This window comes from Atractosteus spatula, chromosome 23 (assembly GCF_055471065.1).
Source record: "Atractosteus spatula isolate fAtrSpa1 chromosome 23, fAtrSpa1.hap1, whole genome shotgun sequence".
Taxonomy (NCBI): Eukaryota; Metazoa; Chordata; class Actinopteri; order Semionotiformes; family Lepisosteidae; genus Atractosteus; species Atractosteus spatula.
Genome location: NC_142728.1, coordinates 162,576 through 175,742, shown reverse-complemented (window position 1 = coordinate 175,742; position 13,167 = coordinate 162,576). Strand labels below are relative to the sequence as shown.

Sequence of the window (13,167 nt, the reverse complement as noted above, 5' to 3'; positions counted from 1 at the left end):
ATATTTTATTTCACAATACCTAACTAAAAATGATGGCTAATTTGAAATTGTTTTGTTTCAATATTGCTTTTTCAGCTTTAGGGATTGCTGTATAATCTTGTTTTTGTCATTTTCTGTTACAACCAGTCATATGGTAGCTAGTTCTTAGGTGCAAAATTGGAAGTGATTCAGCCATACCTGTATAAATAGGCAGTTTTGCTTTAACTTTGCAATCTTCAGGAAAAGATCAGCATTGTTTTTGGATCTGCCTAATAACTAAACCAGATTTTTCATCAAGGGCAGACTAGGGCTGACTAACTTGGTCCTTGAGAGTCTGTCTCAATCCATCAGATTGTGCTGAATACGCTTTAATCACCCATTCTAAAGCCACAGAGCAGGAACAGGAAAGGAGGTAACGTGCTCAGTGAAGTAAAATTAGACATCATCTAGATCGAAAATCTATACAGTCGGCAGTCCAAAAGAAGCAGAGGTAGATTATCCAGACATAAATAATTTGCTAAATAGATTGGAATTCTACATTTTGTCGAAGTGTTTAAATGTAATTACTGTATGTAGAGCAAGGTTTCTCAATAACTTTTCCTCTCCATCTTTTGTGTGTTCTGAATTTCATTCAAATGGAACTATTAACGAGTGAGGTTAATTGAACCCTTTGATTCTGTTTGTTTCATAAGACCTTTTTAACTAAATCTAAAACATTATACCTGTTGGTGTCACAGATTTCTTTATTTGGGTCAGCTGTGCTGCTTCAATAACTGAATGCCTAGAATATGAACTACTGGTCACACAGAAAACTAAAATGCTGATAAAATGATAAAATGCTGATAATGCAGAATTTTATGTTTCTGTCTTATGAATTTCTAACCTAATAGGACAGCTGTAAAGAAATTGCTTTTTAACAATTGTAAGAAAGCAACAATCAAAAACTCTGACAACAGAGGTGCATTTAATTTCCTCACAACAGTGAAATTAAAGCAGGGTCTTTCTGAAACAATAACAGAGCACAGAAAAATGTTTAAAAAGATCTGGTGAAGAAAATATTTCTAAGTGTTCAATAAGCCTTTGTAATTTATTATTACAACAACACAGACATTAATGATGCAGTGAGGAATTCTGGCTATAGCATAGAATGTACACATACAATCATAAATTTATTTATCACAGTTTGTCAAATATTAAAATAAGATTAATGATTAATAATATGAATGAACCCCCAGATCAGCAATCGTCAGGATTCCCTGAAAGAGCAAGAAAAAAATGCCCTTTTATACGTTTTTTTGCTGCCCTACTAATTCTATTATATTAGTAGTTTTTATAATTTGGAGATGTTAGAAAAAGTTGTTGAAAGTAGGCAAGAACAACAGCAAGTTGCACCTGTGGTGCGTATCACCTATTTCAGCTTAACTTTTATGATGTAGCACTGGAGGGAGTGCTTCGTGCTTGGCGGTGCGGAGCCAAAGACTTCTACACTCCACATTAAGATTTTACAACACCACCTGGTGGTTTCACAAAGCAGTGCAGTCCTGCAAAAGAATGTTAAAAATGCGTTGGAATGTGCCATGTACAGTATATCATGTTTAACTCCATTATTCGTCGTACCTTCTGAATGGCTGGATCTGTATGTACTGCAGGGCCGCACAGTGGTACATGGTCAGCATTACTGCCTCACAGCACTGAGGCCCTGGGTTCAATTCTGGACCTGGGGTGCTGTGTGCACAGAGGTTGTATGCTCTCTCCTCTCCTAGAAAATGACTGGTTGATCTACTGCAGCGTTCATCACACGTTTTTTCCCCTTTCTCATCCATCCATTGTTTAACCGCCTCTTCCAATTCATACTTGTGGGGGAGCCAGAGCCCATCTCAGCAAGCAAAGGCCACAAGGCAGGATACACCCTGGACAGGACGTCAGTCCATCACAGGGCACACAGACACCAACGCACACACTCAACTAGGGCCAGTTTTCCCAGAAGTCAATTAACCTACCAGCGTGTCTTTGGACTGTGGGAGGAAACCAGAACACAGGAAGAACGTACAAGCTCTGTGTAGACAGAACCCCAGATCTGGAATTGAATCCAATGCCCCAGAGCTACAAGGCATCAGTGTTAACCATGGTGTGACCTGCTTCCCTAACCCCATCCCACATGTTAAAAAAATAATTTAATCTCCCGCCAGAACAGAAAGATGTTGTTTAGTGTGTGTTTTTGTCATTGAGATCTTTTCAATAGCTGTCCTGTGCAAATGTATGCTGAGGCATTGTAAAAGTTGTTTCATGGTGATTATTAAGCCAAAGTGATGTCTTGTTGTTTATTCACAATTCCAGACTCCGTTTTATGGCATTCAGTCCGGCATATATGGCATATTAGCCAGAAAGCAAAACTGAAGGTGTCTCAGTGCTTATACTAGAAGTCAGACCTGTCTGACTTTAAAGCATTTCCAGTTTGACCCAATATAGTACAAGAATGGCTTAAAGAAAGGATAGCAGCAATTTGGCAGAGGAAACTAACAAAAGTGGCACTGTACGTTATAGTATTAAAAAGCACTTTATCTCCCCGGCAAACATTATTACTCAGAACTCATAAAAGGGACACCAAATTGCAGTGTTTTTCCATTTCATTTCACTGTTGTCTGTGACAGTTGGTGAATTTGCAGTCACATAATTGAGCTCTTAGCCGAAAATTGGGTGGGTCTTCCTTCATCCAAGTGTGATTAACGGAGAAAAAAAATCTCTGTCATCTCAGCCAAAGCAATTGAAGTGACCATGTTTTTAAGAATGGCTGATGCAAAATGACATGTCTGCCAATGTGGATCAGTCCAAATAGACTGAGTGTCTCTCAACAAGAGAAAGGATAGTATGGTTGTGCTGCAACAGTACAGTGTCCTGCTAACATGGCCATTGTCTGCTTCCTTTTATAAAATGTCTTTAAAGCAATAAAAAAAGCTTTGACTGGCCTCAACTGCTACTTTCTCAGTATGCCCATTACTTTCTTGTCAGCACGATGTAGGGCTTCAACCACAGCCTTACAGAAACAGTGTCCTGAGAGATGGAGAGACACAAGATGGGTTTGGTGACTGGATAAGTCTTATTTTTTAGTATGTAATCCTTAAGCATGGGATCAACTGCCCATACTTTAAATAAGGACCCAAGAAACTTACTTTAACTCATGGGCCTGCAGCAATGCCTGCAGAATTGTCTATCACCAAGGAACTCTGACACAAAAACTATATACCTTATTGGACTTCCATAAAAAGTAAACAATTTATATCCTAAGTATTAGATTTAAAAGTTTTTTTTTAATGTTAACCTTACAAATTTTAATTGATATCATAGTACACTTCCTGTAATGCCATCATAACACTTTACAGACAATTGAGCCTTTTGCAAACATATTAAAAACCTGTACCTTCACAGTGCATTGCTTGGAAAGAGAAATACTGTAGGTGTTCTAAACATTTAGAAATATCAATACATATTTCAAGTGATTTAACATCTCTCTTTTGCATAAAATTAGATTATGAATTAGATTAGATTAGGAATGACAAATTCATAATATAAGAAATTATATATGGCTAATAAAGTGATCTTAAAAATAGGATACCTGTACAACTTGCGTTGTGCTTCTAAACACCATATTTTATTGGCAAATCTTTCATTTATCTTGTTTTTGACATATGATTCTTTTTTTTGCGATTTTCTTGGCATCTGAGTTGAGTTTTCTTATTAAGATTAATATTTAAAATTGTGAAGTATGAAAAAGTAACACCCTAACTCCCATCCTTTTGTCAAGCACAAGACACGCTATCTGTTAATCAGGATCTTCTCATTATGTTTCCATACAGTGCTTTATATGAAATAAACAGATGAAAATGACTTAAATGATTCCTGTATAAATATCAATTGAAATATAAATATAATAATTTTATATACAATTATGTATTAACAAATATGTGACTACATAACTGAATTAGATTTAATTATTTTGATCAGTCCTTAAATAAACTGTTTAAAATCTAAACCTGCACATGCTAGGTCACAGTATATTTCATTTTTCCCATATGTCCAGTAAATATCAGTCTGTACATGTACGAAGCCCAGCAGCAACCTTTTGCAAAATCACAGCACTATTCCCTATACACTCTGACTCACCCACGCACACAGTTAAATCTGCCCTTATCTATTTGCTTATACTGAATTCTGTGGGGAGAATTTTATTTTACGTAAACTGCATTTTATAATAAAATCTCAATTACTAAGCTTATATTGTAAATCTTAGTGATTTCTCTTATTTTGTTGAAGTAGAAAAATAACTTTCCTAGAACACTGGTTTTGCAAACTTCTCTCTTTTTCAAATACAAGTGATATAAGTTGACATCATAGTCTCTTCCATGCTGAGTTGGCACCTAGTCTCTGTCTAACACAATAAAACAACAAATTTAAAGTTGGAACCTGTCATATAAAGTATTTTTGGATGCTAACCTACAGTACTCATATTTAGTCAATATTTGGCAGTTCAAAAATACTCTTTTCAATCTTGTTACATTGTGTTATTTTTTAGAAAAGGAGAGATACTTCAAAATTTTGGAAAATTCATAAATATAAATGTATATTGACAAATACTGTTAATTTGTTGATACTTATAGTTTGAAAGGTAATACCATGCTTTCTCATTTTCTTATTTTCACCCATTAACTGTAGCTTCTTCTCAATAACCCAGTAAAAGGTAAATACACTGTTTCTCCACTAGAAGTCAGGCTTTCAAAGCAAAGACTGCTTTCAAAAGGCATTTAATATGCATTTAAATGGTCAAGTGCTGTAAATTGAGGCATTGTACTGAATAAAGATCATAAATATTGTCTAAAGTATATTAATTTGTACATCTGACAAGTAAATATGGTACTGCAAGCAACCTTCAATGTAATCAAGAAACTAGATCCACAGCAGAAATAAAGACCCACTTCAATGTCTATAATCTGACCTCACCACTTTGCCCACCAATTTTGTATACCTTTCCCTCAGTCACTTGATATCTACACTGGATTCCATGACCATAACATATCAGCAGAATATCAGCTATATAATGATATTGACCACTTCACGTTATCTGTAATTCTTACAAGCCAGTGTCAAAGGTGGTCTGCCAGTGCCAGTAACAGGAAAAATCAATACAGTTCTATCCTTTTTTTCTTTCACTCTCAATCGAGCTTTCACACAATAATTTACTGAGCAAGGAAAGCTTAACAGTACAGTAATTTGAATGCAAGGCTAATTGTGCTGAGGATGATGGTATCAATATGTCATAAGAAAAATGCTAATAATGGTAATCTCAGAGGACGGTACTGTATGCCTACCCACAAGAAATTCCTGGATAGTAATTAATTCATGACATGGAAGCATCCCTTGCATTGTGTTATATCTTATCGATCTGCATATCTAATGTGATTGTTCCTAATTATCCCAAGGAGCTCTTTACTGAAGATAGAAAAACTTATCTAAGATTTAAGTGCCCAGACTTCTGTGAACTGCTGGAGCTCTTCATTAAAAACACATAAATCTACAAGAGAAGAATGTACTGTACTGTGTATTAGGTGCTGAAACAACAAAGTCATAAAATAAACCCATGAAGAAGGAAACATATGGCAGGAAACATGGGAGACACAAGCTTTTCTTTTAATGTCACATTACATGTCTTCTTACTTGACACACATGAAAATAACAAAGGCGTTAGGAGGCTCGAGACATTTTCCTTCACACTTTTGCAGAATGTGCACACTGTCTAAGATAACGATGAAAGTTCTGATTCTGCCTCAGGTCATTGAGTAAAGGCCGTCCAGCAGTGCAGCTTTTGAAGTCAGGCATTTTCTGCACATGCAGAAGCCTTCTGTTTGTTCGCACCAAGGCGTTAAATCACTAAATCTCTCACTAGCTCGCATAATTAATGCGGACAACAAAGACTGTATACTACACCTCAGGTCAAGTAATGAACTCATCTGCCTTTTTTTTTTGTTTTGTTTGTTTGAGGACTAAGGAAAAAAAAGCATATTGTAAGACTCAGTTTCTCAGGTTAAGTGCATACGTGAGAAGCTATAATTCACAATGTAATGCCAATAATCTACCCGCAATGGAAGAAGAAATGCAGATACCTAGGAAACTATGATTTTATTGCCTGTTACTACAATGCTAGTCACAATGGTGACAGTACCATGACTTACCTCAGTAAATATAGAAAAGATCAGTGTCACAAAGCTGTATCAAATGTTACTATGGAAATATTAAAATTGCATATGAAATTAAACTTCAAAGTATTATAAAACAAGGCTAGGGAAATTGTAGTGAAAAGAAAGTACGTTTTGGTCAAATGCAGAGAAAAAAAATAAAAGGGATTAATTCCAAATAATGCTAAAATCAGAGGACTGCCTAACATTCTTTCATATGAGATAAAAATTGTGAGTTTTCATCAGAGCAGGAAAATACAGAATGTTTAAGATCAAACTAAAAGCCAGATTACAATCCATCCATCAATTTCTAAAGGCTTCATGAAATACAAGGTCGCAGGGGAACTACAGCAATCACTGGCAAGTAACAGGCAAGGTACTGTACACCCTGGACAGGACGCTGGTCCATTACAGGGCACACACACTCACACCAGAGCTTGTTTTCTCAGTAGACAATTAATCGACCAGTCTGTCTTGGACTGGAAACCAGAGCACCCAGTGAAAACCCATGTGAAATGGGGAGAACTTACAGACTCTACACAGATAGCACACCAAGAATTGAAGAGGACCCCACTGAGCCACTATGCTAATCTTATGGTACAAGTGTAATGGTGTAAGAGTTATCAGTTGTTGGTTTCTAAATGTATAGATCTGGGACTATTGTTATTTACCAGTTCTGAACATGGTCAACAATGGCCTGCTGGTTGTTCTGTATAAAGACATAGCTCTTCGGCTCTTATAGCTGTTAAGTAGCTGTCCTGATGAAATTATAAATCCTCTACCAGGTATCTTAACCTGAACACTGACTACATGTAGAAAGAAACCCCCTATTTCTATTACAGTACCTCTGAAATCCTACTCTGCAAAGACTTTACTGTGCTGATGTTCCTTCAGCACAGCTCATACTGTAAGTGTCAGACTCTCCTAAGCATCCTGGCGTTTGTTTTCAAATTCTTAGCCTCGTCAATTTCCATAAGATTAGCATTAACAGTTTTGACCTTGATGTTTGCGGCACCCAAGATCTTTAGCATTCTTATTTTTTTATGTTTGAATTATAGTGCCATTGTCATGTAAAGCCTGTCTGAAATATTCCTGAATATCCTCTTAAGCATTGATTTCACTCACTAACTTACCCTTTTATGTAAGACACATAAGTGAGTTGTGCTGGAGGTTCAATACATAACATATAAATGGGAATATGTTTGTATGTTAAAGTTTCCCATTAGGATTTTACATAGGATGATACCAAACTAATTGTGTATGCGATTGCATATCTCATACTGTAGGTTTCACAAAAATAATACAAGCCGCTAATGGCCTGTTGTAGGGTTGACTGAGTTCTTTAATGTACTCTGTAATATTGTCTGTATGATGTATTGTGCTCCTGTGCAGACAGAGACACAGATTTGCTTTTTGACCTTGGTTTTTGTTTGTCTGCTATTGCCATTGTTTAATTCTGCTAAAGGATTGGTTTCTTTTGGGTATGAACAATATTAGTACAGGCTCACCTAATATTTATTACATTCTTAACACATGCAGTTCACCAAACAACTCCTACTTGAGTTGATACATATAAAAAAATAAAACAGAAAATTCAAGGAGCCAAACTGTGGTACTCTAAAGAAAGTAATATGCAGACTTCAGATGTGTCCATTAGAAAACATCTAGATTTTTCATGACTTTACAGAAAAGATATTGCCCTGTGGCATCAGTCCAGAAGAGTGACAAGTTACATCTCTAGACATAGAAGAACATCCTGCACTGAGCTGAACCTGCTGGGACCTGAACAGAGAAGACTAAGAGTGAACCTGATACAAGTGTTCCTGATACCTGATACAAATGTGCAAGTGTTCACATTACTCCTATCCTGGAGTCCTTGCACTGGCTTCCTGTCAAATTCCATCAAAATCCTCACACTCCCCTATAAGGCTCTGCATGGCTTGGCACCTCAGTACCTGTCTGAACTATTATCGCTCTACTCCCTACCTCGCAACTTTCGCTCTTCTAATTTTGGTCTATCTTTTATAGGAGATCTAGTAAATTCTCCTATCCCCCAAGCCCATCTACACTCTGTGGGTGACAGGGCCTTCTCCTGTTATGCCCCCAATGATGTTGAACTCTCTCCCCAAGGATATCAGAGAGTCACCTTCTCTAAACTCCTTCAAATCCAGACTCAAACCTTCTTCTTTAGAAGAGCCTTTACTTAACTGGTTCCAATCTTTACCCTTCTGCTCCTGTTATACTTACAGTAGTACCACCATCCACAGCCTCCCCTGTGTATTGTAATCGTGTTTAATCTGGTGTTTACTTCTTATTTATTGTTGTAATTCTGTAAAGTGCTTTGAGAAGCCACCTTTAAAGACACTATATAAAATAAAGTTTATTATTACTATAAGTATTCAAAATCCCCAGAAGCCCTGACATTGTCATCCCAGTGGATTTCTTCAGAATAAGCAGTGAAACACAAACCAGAGCATAAGGGAAACTATGTGAAGGTGTATTTAAAAGTGAGAACTGGAGAATGCTTCTTGTGTGGATCAAGCTACCCAGTCTTGTTGTTGATGCTGAGTCTCTTGTCTTCTTACGACAAACGGTTGGATGAGATCTTTGGATCAGTCAACTGCCAACAACCAAACCTGCTACATGAGTCAAATGGCCTCCACTCATTTTAACCAATTTTTGTTTTTTATGTTCTTAGGTTTTTACTTTGGAATTACAGTAACCACAATTAGGTACCATAATGTCTATGTTGTCTGAAGTAGGTAAGCTGAAAAAGAAGTGTTCACTGATATGGCCATAATCAAGATAGCTGAGGAAAAATTATACTACTCAACAGAAATTGTCTCTAACATTTTCGTTAGATTTGTTGCTGAATCCCAAAATTTTACAGGACCCAGAATTATAATTAGAAAACATATTACCGTAGGGCTGGTGGTAATCAATTCAAAACTCAGTGATTTTCTCTGGTCGAAAACACATTTTATCCTCTCACTCATAACCTCTGATTTCTCTTTCTTTCATCAATTGATGTTTCTCAGAGATTTATAATTAAAAAATCTGCTGACAATGTGATTCTCTTTTCTCCAGCACCTAACTCTCTTATTCTGTCTGCATTTCTAAGGCCTTGGTTTATACTGTTCATGTATTGAGTTATTAAGTGGCCCTGTATGTTATACAGTTTATGTATAACTCCCAATGTATTACATTATTTAAAATAAAATTCTATAGTTAACATTATTAAACGTTGTAGATAAATGCAAATATAGTATTTAAAGTAAAATGCAGTGTTTATAATCCATTCTGGGTGGCTAGTAAAGGAAAATATCTAAATTAAAAGTGACTAAAAACCAATGGAAAAAATAGAAAGGAAATATATACACATGCAGTATTTTTTCTATGGATTGTCTTTGCCTGCATTTCAGGCACAAGGCTTGTTACCTGGATTAGTAAAAGATCAGTCACTTAATCAGTATTCTGAACCTGCATTCCTGATTCTAAACTGACAGTTTTAGAGTCCCAGTATAATAGAGCAGTGTAACAATAGTGGTGGGTCGGTTTGAATGCCAACTCTGGAAGTGAATGTGATTGTAGCATGAAAGCCAGCACAGAGAATTTTTTCACAATTTAGACCAGTTCTTGCCAGTAATGACTCTGAGGCACAAAAAAGATGTAATGTCTGGTAATCAGAGGTAATTCCGACACATTCAGAAATTGCTGTAATCTACTGGCAATTCTCAAAGCAATTGTGAATTGTATTTTTCATGCTTTACTTTTTCTGTCTTTTGCAGAATTATGCAAACGTTATAGAAACTCCAAGTCATGCATAGTTTAAGAAAAGTGTTGCATGGTGCTAGTGAGCATTGAAAGGGATTACAGCCCACAGCATCAAAAGCATTAGAATGCAATGGTGTTCCTCTTAGCCTTGTAAAGACTGCCCATGCTAATTTAATGCATCATGCTCATTTGATTTTGTGAATTAGAAACCATAATTTTCTTGGCTTTACTTGTGTTTTGATTTAATCTTCTAATACTTGGAAAGAAAGGGAGCTTTTTTTTAAAGTTACAGAAGCTGTAGTGAATAAGGGGAGAGTTTATGAGATGAGTGTATGCCTGACCTCTTCCTCATAGCTGTCAGACTACTAGAACACCTTTTCTTTCTTCTCTTTTCAGCATGGAATAAACCTATTACTTGTTCGTTTGCAGCCTACGCATGCTGACGCAGCTCCCCACCTGAACTACTACAGTAAACTTTTATGAACAGAGTAAATCAAAACTAATTTTCGTTAACATGATTTACTTCTGTGATGTAAACTTGCTACCAAGATTGCCTCTTAATATTTACAATGTTTAAAGTAGTTAATTCAGAATTTAATTAACTCTGAAACAATTGCAGAGTCCCTGCATGTTTTAAATAACCTATACCTTATTGCTTGATTAAAATGTTTTCCATATTGAAGTGAAGCAGTTACAGTATATACAGTAGACTGTAATTCTATATTCTGTAATGTGTAGAACAACTGTGCCCCTTAACAAGTTCATAGGGAAAAGTGGAAGATATTAACGTGTTTTTGTGACACACTATTTCAAATCTGTTTCGAAATGTCATAAAGAAAAAGCTAGGATAAACAGTTTGATTGAAAAATTTAAACAAGAGATTCTTAAATCAGTCCTCTACATAGCTAAATGAACAATAATTTATGATTTCTGCAATTAAATCTAAGCATCCATGTACTGAATTACTAGCACGGGCTTTTGCAACTTTCATTCAGATTAGGTCTATTATTTTTCTTCCACATGGCGGTCCAGCTTCCTCTACCATTCATGTGGTGTTATTTGCCTTTGGAAAAAATATAATTCCCTTGAAGGTTGTTAATTTTCTTTTTACCATCAGTTTATTCACTGATAACTTAGTCTGTGAAGTGTATACCATTAAACATCTCTGTAAATGCAGTTTTGCTTTCAAATAATTCAAATAATTCCAGTTATTAGCAATGTATGCATTATCTCAGCATTATAAAATACTGTTTTTCTCCTGTAATGCAACTGTGTTTTATTTTTATTTTAGAGTGGCTTGAATCAAGCTTAGGCATATGGTGACTTTTATCAAGCATGCTTGCAGTTTCATAGTATTAAAATCTAAGGTGTAAAACAAGACCTTCAACATAACGGAATAGCAGTACTTAATCTGGTCATTAGTGAAAGTTTACACATCACTTTAACCTCTGTTTTCTTGGTATGATGTGCTTGACTGACAAGATATACAGTACAAAAACATGGTTCTAATCATTTGGATTTTTTTAAGAGGGAGATATGTGAATGATTCCAGCAAAATCCAAGTTCGCTATAATAGTAACTAAACAATTTCTACTCTGTCTGACAGGTTTATCTATTTAAATTTCTGCTCCCGAACTGCTGAATAAAACATGCTAGGCCTCAGCTCTGGAATGTATTTTATTAAAAAGCATTTTGATTGCCTTTGCAACGGTGCTGCTGTTTATCTTTTGCTAGCAGATTTCAATGAGCCCATTCCTTGAATACAAAAGCATTTAGCCATACGTGTTTAAGATGAATGAAATCCACGCTGTTTGTCTTGTGAATAATGCAATAGCTCTGTGTTGTGATTTTAAAAGGGCAGTAGGTTCAGTATCCATAGTCCTTCCCAGTTTAGCAGTCAAAGCACATGTTTTGGTTAATCTCTTAAACTGCTGTTGACAGGATAGTTCCTTATGGTAGGGAGTCATACTGTATGTATCTGCTAAATAGGTAAAGTAATTTCTTTCTTTTGGGCTTGTTTTTGTACTGCAGTTTTGTGGAAAAATAGTTAAATAGCTTTTTTTACATTTTTCTACTCATTTGGAATATCTCATCGGTGTTCAACTTTGAGACGAATGCCAAATGATGGCGTCCTGCACCTCTTTCTGACTAGACACGCAGAAGTGCCCAGCACATCCCTAATAAGCAAACATTATTATTAAAAATATTTATTTTGACTAGTAGACACCCTTATCTAAAGAGGAACTTACAATACAGAGAAATTACATTGTGAGAATACAATAAGGAATAAAATAAAGGGCTCTCCAGATTTGTTAATACTTGTGAATAAATAGGAATAAAAAACATACTGTATATGATGCATATGAATTGTGGATTGGAAATTGTGTCTCACTGAAAGATTCTAATACTTTTATTAGAATTTATATCATATTGTAAACATTATAGTGTTGTACAGAGCAAAGATTTGTTTGTCATGCATAACTGAATTCCAGGAGAGGGTCGCATTTATTAACTATTCCTTTAAATATTTTTTTAAAAATCGGTCAAAATTCTAGATTCTGCTCTTTGGATCTGCAGCAGAAGCCACAAGAACTATACAGGGGCCTGTGAAAGTTTTGCCTGGAATAGAGGGACACACAGTATATGGAACAAATTCAGTAGTAGAATGTATCATTATATTTAGTCAGGGAGCTCTTTGGAGCCTTTGGGCAAATGGTCATTAATCGTCACAAGTTCTGGGAAAGAATCTAAACAACTCGACCACTTTCCGCTATTAGACATCGAGGGCTGCTGGTATAGTGGCCTCCCTGCCAGGAATCTGTGTCTTGCCATCACAGGCTATGAAACAAGTGGTTTGAGACGTACTGTAGCCATAAATACTGCAGCTGGAGATCTCCAGTACACGCTTCTATCTTCAGGATACAAAGCATTAGACTTGCTTGCAGGACTGTGGCATTCATAGCCGGGTTGCCAGGAAGAAGCCTCCTTAAGGCAAAACACCTAAAGAGTTCTTCATCTTATAAAAGTACATATGCTGTAGGCATCGACTATTATATTTCTTTACTTTGAAGCAGCTCTCGACAAATAAAACAAGTTGGCAACTTCTAATGTAGGGAGAGATATTATTCTAAAGAATAAAACAGAATTTTGAATCTGAAGTGTGCAGCAAGGGGAAGCGAGTGGAAGG

At 36.1% G+C, this 13,167-nt stretch overlaps 1 protein-coding gene across 1 annotated transcript in view; it reads left to right on the top strand.

Annotated features, from left to right (window-relative positions):
• The window catches only part of fibcd1a (fibrinogen C domain containing 1a), a 100,346-nt gene that overhangs the window by 64,497 nt on the left and 22,682 nt on the right, over nucleotides 1–13,167 (top strand). The window lies entirely within an intron of this gene.